Below are 9,097 nucleotides of genomic sequence, written 5' to 3'. Positions count from 1 at the left end.
CTCGGCATTCCGCTGACGTTTAAAAATGCTTCGGAACTCTTCCATTGTTCTCGGAATTCCGTTGACGTTTAAAAATGCGTCGGAACTCTTCCATTGTTCTCGGCATTCCGCTGACATTTAAAAATGCTTCGGAACTCTTCCATTGTTCTCGGAATTCCGCTGACATTTAAAATTGCTTCGGAACTCTTCCATTGTTCTCGGCATTCCGCTGACGTTTAAAAATGCTTCGGAACTCTTCCATTGTTCTCAGAATTCCGCTGAAGATCAAAAATGCTTCGGAACTCTTCCTTTGTTCTCGGAATTCCGCTGATGTTTAAAAATGCTTCGGAACTCTTCCACTGTTCTCGGAATTCCGCTGAAGTTTAAAAATGCTTCGGAACTCTTCCATTGTTCTCGGAATTCCGTTGACGTTTAAAAATGCGTCGGAACTCTTCCATTGTTCTCGGCATTCCGCTGACATTTAAAAATGCTTCGGAACTCTTCCATTGTTCTCGGAATTCCGCTGACGTTTAAAAATGCTTCGGAACTCTTCCATTTTTCTCGGCATTCCGCTGACGTTTAAAAATGCTTCGGAACTCTTCCATTGTTCTCGGAATTCCGTTGACGTTTAAAAATGCGTCGGAACTCTTCCATTGTTCTCGGCATTCCGCTGACATTTAAAAATGCTTCGGAACTCTTCCATTGTTCTCGGAATTCCGCTGAAGTTTAAAAATGCTTCGGAACTCTTCCATTGTTCTCGGAATTCCGCTGACGTTTAAAAATGCGTCGGAACTCTTCCATTGTTCTCAGAATTCTGCTGAAGTTTAAAAATGCTTCGGAACACTTCCATTGTTCTGAGAATTCCGCTGACGTTTAAAAATGCTTCGGAACTCTTCCATTGTTCTCGGAATTCCGCTGAAGTTTAAAAATGCTTCGGAACTCTTCCATTGTTCTCGAAATTCCGCTGAAGTTAAAAATGCTTCGGAACTGTTCCATTGTTCTCGGAATTCCGCTGAAGATTAAAAATGCTTCGGAACTCTTCCATTGTTCTCAGAATTCCGCTGACGTTTAAAAATGCTTCGGAACTCTTCCATTGTTCTCGGAATTCTGCTGACGTTTAAAAATGCGTCAGAACTCTTCCATTGTTCTCGGCATTCCGCTGACGTTTAAAAATGCTTCGGAACTCTTCCATTGTTCTCGGAATTCCGCTGAAGATCAAAAATGCTTCGGAACTCTTCCTTTGTTCTCGGAATTCCGCTGATGTTTAAAAATGCTTCGGAACTCTTCCACTGTTCTCGGAATTCTGCTGAAGTTTAAAAATGCTTCGGAATTCTTCCATTTTTCTCGGCATTCCGCTGACGTTTAAAAATGCTTCGGAACTCTTCCATTGTTCTCGGAATTCCGTTGACGTCTAAAAATGCGTCGGAACTCTTCCATTGTTCTCGGCATTCCGCTGACATTTAAAAATGCTTCGGAACTCTTCCATTGTTCTCGGAATTCCGCTGAAGTTTAAAAATACTTCGGAACTCTTCCATTGTTCTCGGAATTCCGCTGACGTTTAAAAATGCGTCGGAACTCTTCCATTGTTCTCGGCATTCCGCTGACGTTTAAAAATGCTTCGGAACTCTTCCATTGTTCTCGGAATTCTGCTAAAGTTTAAAAATGCTTCGGAACTCTTCCACTGTTCTCGGAATTCTGCTGAAATTTTAAAATGCTTCGGAACTCTTGTATTGTTCTAGAAATTCCGCTGAAGTTTAAAAATGCATCAGAACTCTTCCATTGTTCTCGGAATTCCGTTGACGTCTAAAAATGCGTCGGAACTCTTCCATTGTTCTCGGCATTCCGCTGACATTTAAAAATGCTTCGGAACTCTTCCATTTTTCTCGGCATTCCGCTGACGTTTAAAAATGCTTCGGAACTCTTCCATTGTTCTCGGAATTCCGTTGACGTTTAAAAATGCGTCGGAACTCTTCCATTGTTCTCGGCATTCCGCTGACATTTAAAAATGCTTCGGAACTCTTCCATTGTTCTCGGAATTCCGCTGACGTTTAAAAATGCGTCGGAACACTTCCATTGTTCTGAGAATTCCGCTGACGTTTAAAAATGCATCAGAACTCTTCCATTGTTCTAGGAATTCCGCTGCAGTTTAAAAATGCTTCGGAACTCTTCCATTTTTCTCGGAATTCTGCTGAAGTTTAAAAATGCTTTGGAGCTCTTCCATTGTTCTGAGAATACTGCTGACGTTTAAAAATGCTTCGGAACTCTTCCATTGTTCTCGGAATTCTGCTGAAGTTAAAAATGCTTCGCAACTCTTCCATTTTTCTCGGAATTCCGCTGAAGTTTAAAAATGCTTCGGAACTCTTACATTGTTCTCGGAATTCCGCTGACCTTTAAAAATGCGTCGGAACTCTTCCATTGCTCTCGAAATTCTGCTGAAGTTTAAAAATGCTTCGGAACTCTTCCATTGTTCTCGGAATTCCGCTGAAGATCAAAAATGCTTCGGAACTCTTCCTTTGTTCTCGGAATTCCGCTGATGTTTAAAAATGCTTCGGAACTCTTCCACTGTTCTCGGAATTCCGCTGAAGTTTAAAAATGCTTCGGAACTCTTCCATTGTTCTTGGAATTCTGCTGAAGTTTAAAAATGCTTCGGAACACTTCCATTGTTCTGAGAATTCCGCTGACGTTTAAAAACGCTTCCGAACGCCTCCATTGTTCTCGGAATTCTGCTAAAGTTTAAAAATGCTTCGGAACTCTTCCATTGTTCTCGGAATTCCGCTGACGTTTAAAAATGCGTCGGAACTCTTCCATTGTTCTCGGCATTCCGCTGACGTTTAAAAATGCTTCGGAACTCTTCCATTGTTCTCAGAATTCCGCTGAAGATCAAAAATGCTTCGGAACTCTTCCTTTGTTCTCGGAATTCCGCTGATGTTTAAAAATGCTTCGGAACTCTTCCACTGTTCTCGGAATTCCGCTGAAGTTTAAAAATGCTTCGGAACTCTTCCATTTTTCTCGGCATTCCGCTGACGTTTAAAAATGCTTCGGAACTCTTCCATTGTTCTCGGAATTCCGTTGACGTTTAAAAATGCGTCGGAACTCTTCCATTGTTCTCGGCATTCCGCTGACATTTAAAAATGCTTCGGAACTCTTCCATTGTTCTCGGAATTCCGCTGACGTTTAAAAATGCGTCGGAACACTTCCATTGTTCTGAGAATTCCGCTGACGTTTAAAAATGCATCAGATCTCTTCCATTGTTCTCGGCATTCCGCTGACGTTTAAAAATGCTTCGGAACTCTTCCATTGTTCTCGGAATTCCGCTGACGTTTAAAAATGCGTCGGAACTCTTCCATTGTTCTCGGCATTCCGCTGACGTTTAAAAATGCTTCGGAACTCTTCCATTGTTCTCAGAATTCCGCTGAAGATCAAAAATGCTTCGGAACTCTTCCTTTGTTCTCGGAATTCCGCTGATGTTTAAAAATGCTTCGGAACTCTTCCACTGTTCTCGGAATTCCGCTGAAGTTTAAAAATGCTTCGGAACTCTTCCATTGTTCTCGGCATTCCGCTGACATTTAAAAATGCTTCGGAACTCTTCCATTGTTCTCGGAATTCCGCTGACGTTTAAAAATGCGTCGGAACTCTTCCATTGTTCTCGGCATTCCGCTGACATTTAAAAATGCTTCGGAACTCTTCCATTGTTCTCGGAATTCCGCTGACGTTTAAAAATGCGTCGGAACACTTCCATTGTTCTGAGAATTCCGCTGACGTTTAAAAATGCATCAGAACTCTTCCATTGTTCTCGGCATTCCGCTGACGTTTAAAAATGCTTCGGAACTCTTCCATTGTTCTCGGAATTCCGCTGAAGATCAAAAATGCTTCGGAACTCTTCCTTTGTTCTCGGAATTCCGCTGACGTTTAAAAATGCGTCGGAACTCTTCCATCGTTCTCGGCATTCCGCTGACGTTTAAAAATGCTTCGGAACTCTTCCATTGTTCTCGGAATTCCGCTGAAGATCAAAAATACTTCGGAACTCTTCCTTTGTTCTCGGAATTCTGCTGATGTTTAAAAATGCTTCGGAACTCTTCCACTGTTCTCGGAATTCCGCTGAAGTTTAAAAATGCTTCGGAACTCTTCCATTGTTCTTGGAATTCTGCTGAAGTTTAAAAATGCTTCGGAACACTTCCATTGTTCTGAGAATTTCGCTGACGTTTAAAAATGCTTCGGAACGCCTCCATTGTTCTCGGCATTCCGCTGACATTTAAAAATGCTTCGGAACTCTTCCATTGTTCTCGGAATTCCGCTGATGTTTAAAAATGCTTCGGAACTCTTCCACTGTTCTCGGAATTCCGCTGAAGTTTAAAAATGCTTCGGAACTCTTCCATTCTTCTCGGAATTCTGCTGAAGTTTAAAAATGCTTCGTAACACTTCCATTGTTCTGAGAATTCTGCTGACATTTAAAAATGCTTTGGAACTCTTCCATTTTTCTCGGAATTCCGCTGAAGTTTAAAAATGCTTCGGAACTCTTCCATTGTTCTAGGAATTCCGCTGCAGTTTAAAAATGCATCAGAACTCTTCCATTGTTCTAGGAATTCCGCTTCAGTTTAAAAATGCTTCGGAACTCTTCCATTGTTCTCGGAATTCCGTTGAAGTTTAAAAATGCTTTGGAACTCTTCCATTGTTCTCGGAATTCAGCTGAAGTTAAAAATGATTCGGAACTGTTCCATTGTTCTCGGAATTCCGCTGAAGATTAAAAATGCTTCGGAACTCTTCCATTTTTCTCGGAATTCTGCTGAAGTTTAAAAATGCTTTGGAGCTCTTCCATTGTTCTGAGAATACTGCTGACGTTTAAAAATGCTTCGGAACTCTTCCATTGTTCTCGGAATTCTGCTGAAGTTAAAAATGCTTCGCAACTCTTCCATTTTTCTCGGAATTCCGCTGAAGTTTAAAAATGCTTCGGAACTCTTCCATTGTTCTCGGAATTCTGCTGAAGTTTAAAAATGCTTCGGAACTCTTCCATTGTTCTCGGAATTCCGCTGAAGATCAAAAATGCTTCGGAACTCTTCCTTTGTTCTCGGAATTCCGCTGATGTTTAAAAATGCTTCGGAACTCTTCCACTGTTCTCGGAATTCCGCTGAAGTTTAAAAATGCTTCGGAACTCTTCCATTGTTCTTGGAATTCTGCTGAAGTTTAAAAATGCTTCGGAACACTTCCATTGTTCTGAGAATTCCGCTGACGTTTAAAAACGCTTCGGAACGCCTCCATTGTTCTCGGAATTCTGCTAAAGTTTAAAAATGCTTCGGAACTCTTCCATTGTTCTCGGAATTCCGCTGACGTTTAAAAATGCGTCGGAACTCTTCCATTGTTCTCGGCATTCCGCTGACGTTTAAAAATGCTTCGGAACTCTTCCATTGTTCTCAGAATTCCGCTGAAGATCAAAAATGCTTCGGAACTCTTCCTTTGTTCTCGGAATTCCGCTGATGTTTAAAAATGCTTCGGAACTCTTCCACTGTTCTCGGAATTCCGCTGAAGTTTAAAAATGCTTCGGAACTCTTCCATTTTTCTCGGCATTCCGCTGACGTTTAAAAATGCTTCGGAACTCTTCCATTGTTCTCGGAATTCCGTTGACGTTTAAAAATGCGTCGGAACTCTTCCATTGTTCTCGGCATTCCGCTGACATTTAAAAATGCTTCGGAACTCTTCCATTGTTCTCGGAATTCCGCTGACATTTAAAATTGCTTCGGAACTCTTCCATTGTTCTCGGCATTCCGCTGACGTTTAAAAATGCTTCGGAACTCTTCCATTGTTCTCAGAATTCCGCTGAAGATCAAAAATGCTTCGGAACTCTTCCTTTGTTCTCGGAATTCCGCTGATGTTTAAAAATGCTTCGGAACTCTTCCACTGTTCTCGGAATTCCGCTGAAGTTTAAAAATGCTTCGGAACTCTTCCATTGTTCTCGGAATTCCGTTGACGTTTAAAAATGCGTCGGAACTCTTCCATTGTTCTCGGCATTCCGCTGACATTTAAAAATGCTTCGGAACTCTTCCATTGTTCTCGGAATTCCGCTGACGTTTAAAAATGCTTCGGAACTCTTCCATTTTTCTCGGCATTCCGCTGACGTTTAAAAATGCTTCGGAACTCTTCCATTGTTCTCGGAATTCCGTTGACGTTTAAAAATGCGTCGGAACTCTTCCATTGTTCTCGGCATTCCGCTGACATTTAAAAATGCTTCGGAACTCTTCCATTGTTCTCGGAATTCCGCTGAAGTTTAAAAATGCTTCGGAACTCTTCCATTGTTCTCGGAATTCCGCTGACGTTTAAAAATGCGTCGGAACTCTTCCATTGTTCTCAGAATTCTGCTGAAGTTTAAAAATGCTTCGGAACACTTCCATTGTTCTGAGAATTCCGCTGACGTTTAAAAATGCTTCGGAACTCTTCCATTGTTCTCGGAATTCCGCTGAAGATTAAAAATGCTTCGGAACTCTTCCATTGTTCTCAGAATTCCGCTGACGTTTAAAAATGCTTCGGAACTCTTCCATTGTTCTCGGAATTCTGCTGACGTTTAAAAATGCGTCAGAACTCTTCCATTGTTCTCGGCATTCCGCTGACGTTTAAAAATGCTTCGGAACTCTTCCATTGTTCTCGGAATTCCGCTGAAGATCAAAAATGCTTCGGAACTCTTCCTTTGTTCTCGGAATTCCGCTGATGTTTAAAAATGCTTCGGAACTCTTCCACTGTTCTCGGAATTCTGCTGAAGTTTAAAAATGCTTCGGAATTCTTCCATTTTTCTCGGCATTCCGCTGACGTTTAAAAATGCTTCGGAACTCTTCCATTGTTCTCGGAATTCCGTTGACGTCTAAAAATGCGTCGGAACTCTTCCATTGTTCTCGGCATTCCGCTGACATTTAAAAATGCTTCGGAACTCTTCCATTGTTCTCGGAATTCCGCTGAAGTTTAAAAATACTTCGGAACTCTTCCATTGTTCTCGGAATTCCGCTGACGTTTAAAAATGCGTCGGAACTCTTCCATTGTTCTCGGCATTCCGCTGACGTTTAAAAATGCTTCGGAACTCTTCCATTGTTCTCGGAATTCCGCTGAAGATCAAAAATGCTTCGGAACTCTTCCTTTGTTCTCGGAATTCCGCTGATGTTTAAAAATGCTTCGGAACTCTTCCACTGTTCTCGGAATTCCGCTGAAGTTTAAAAATGCTTCGGAACTCTTCCATTGTTCTCGGAATTCTGCTGAAGTTTAAAAATGCTTCGGAACACTTCCATTGTTCTGAGAATTCCGCTGACGTTTAAAAATGCTTCGGAACGCCTCCATTGTTCTCGGAATTCTGCTAAAGTTTAAAAATGCTTCGGAACTCTTCCACTGTTCTCGGAATTCTGCTGAAATTTTAAAATGCTTCGGAACTCTTGTATTGTTCTAGAAATTCCGCTGAAGTTTAAAAATGCATCAGAACTCTTCCATTGTTCTAGGAATTCCGCTGCAGTTTAAAAATGCTTCGGAACTCTTCCATTTTTCTCGGAATTCTGCTGAAGTTTAAAAATGCTTTGGAGCTCTTCCATTGTTCTGAGAATACTGCTGACGTTTAAAAATGCTTCGGAACTCTTCCATTGTTCTCGGAATTCTGCTGAAGTTAAAAATGCTTCGCAACTCTTCCATTTTTCTCGGAATTCCGCTGAAGTTTAAAAATGCTTCGGAACTCTTACATTGTTCTCGGAATTCCGCTGACCTTTAAAAATGCGTCGGAACTCTTCCATTGCTCTCGAAATTCTGCTGAAGTTTAAAAATGCTTCGGAACTCTTCCATTGTTCTCGGAATTCCGCTGAAGATCAAAAATGCTTCGGAACTCTTCCTTTGTTCTCGGAATTCCGCTGATGTTTAAAAATGCTTCGGAACTCTTCCACTGTTCTCGGAATTCCGCTGAAGTTTAAAAATGCTTCGGAACTCTTCCATTGTTCTTGGAATTCTGCTGAAGTTTAAAAATGCTTCGGAACACTTCCATTGTTCTGAGAATTCCGCTGACGTTTAAAAACGCTTCGGAACGCCTCCATTGTTCTCGGAATTCTGCTAAAGTTTAAAAATGCTTCGGAACTCTTCCATTGTTCTCGGAATTCCGCTGACGTTTAAAAATGCGTCGGAACTCTTCCATTGTTCTCGGCATTCCGCTGACGTTTAAAAATGCTTCGGAACTCTTCCATTGTTCTCAGAATTCCGCTGAAGATCAAAAATGCTTCGGAACTCTTCCTTTGTTCTCGGAATTCCGCTGATGTTTAAAAATGCTTCGGAACTCTTCCACTGTTCTCGGAATTCCGCTGAAGTTTAAAAATGCTTCGGAACTCTTCCATTTTTCTCGGCATTCCGCTGACGTTTAAAAATGCTTCGGAACTCTTCCATTGTTCTCGGAATTCCGTTGACGTTTAAAAATGCGTCGGAACTCTTCCATTGTTCTCGGCATTCCGCTGACATTTAAAAATGCTTCGGAACTCTTCCATTGTTCTCGGAATTCCGCTGACGTTTAAAAATGCGTCGGAACTCTTCCATTGTTCTCGGCATTCCGCTGACATTTAAAAATGCTTCGGAACTCTTCCATTGTTCTCGGAATTCCGCTGACGTTTAAAAATGCGTCGGAACACTTCCATTGTTCTGAGAATTCCGCTGACGTTTAAAAATGCATCAGAACTCTTCCATTGTTCTCGGCATTCCGCTGACGTTTAAAAATGCTTCGGAACTCTTCCATTGTTCTCGGAATTCCGCTGAAGATCAAAAATGCTTCGGAACTCTTCCTTTGTTCTCGGAATTCCGCTGACGTTTAAAAATGCGTCGGAACTCTTCCATCGTTCTCGGCATTCCGCTGACGTTTAAAAATGCTTCGGAACTCTTCCATTGTTCTCGGAATTCCGTTGACGTTTAAAAATGCGTCGGAACTCTTCCATTGTTCTCGGCATTCCGCTGACATTTAAAAATGCTTCGGAACTCTTCCATTGTTCTCGGAATTCCGCTGACGTTTAAAAATGCGTCGGAACTCTTCCATTGTTCTCGGCATTCCGCTGACATTTAAAAATGCTTCGGAACTCTTCCATTGTTCTCGGAATTCCGCTGACGTTTAAAAATGCGTCGGAAC

This window comes from Phyllobates terribilis, unplaced genomic scaffold (assembly GCF_046119375.1).
Source record: "Phyllobates terribilis strain yellow unplaced genomic scaffold, ASM4611937v1 Scaffold_2__4_contigs__length_985480577, whole genome shotgun sequence".
Lineage (NCBI taxonomy): Eukaryota > Metazoa > Chordata > Amphibia > Anura > Dendrobatidae > Phyllobates > Phyllobates terribilis.
Note: the sequence above shows the minus strand (reverse complement) of the source record.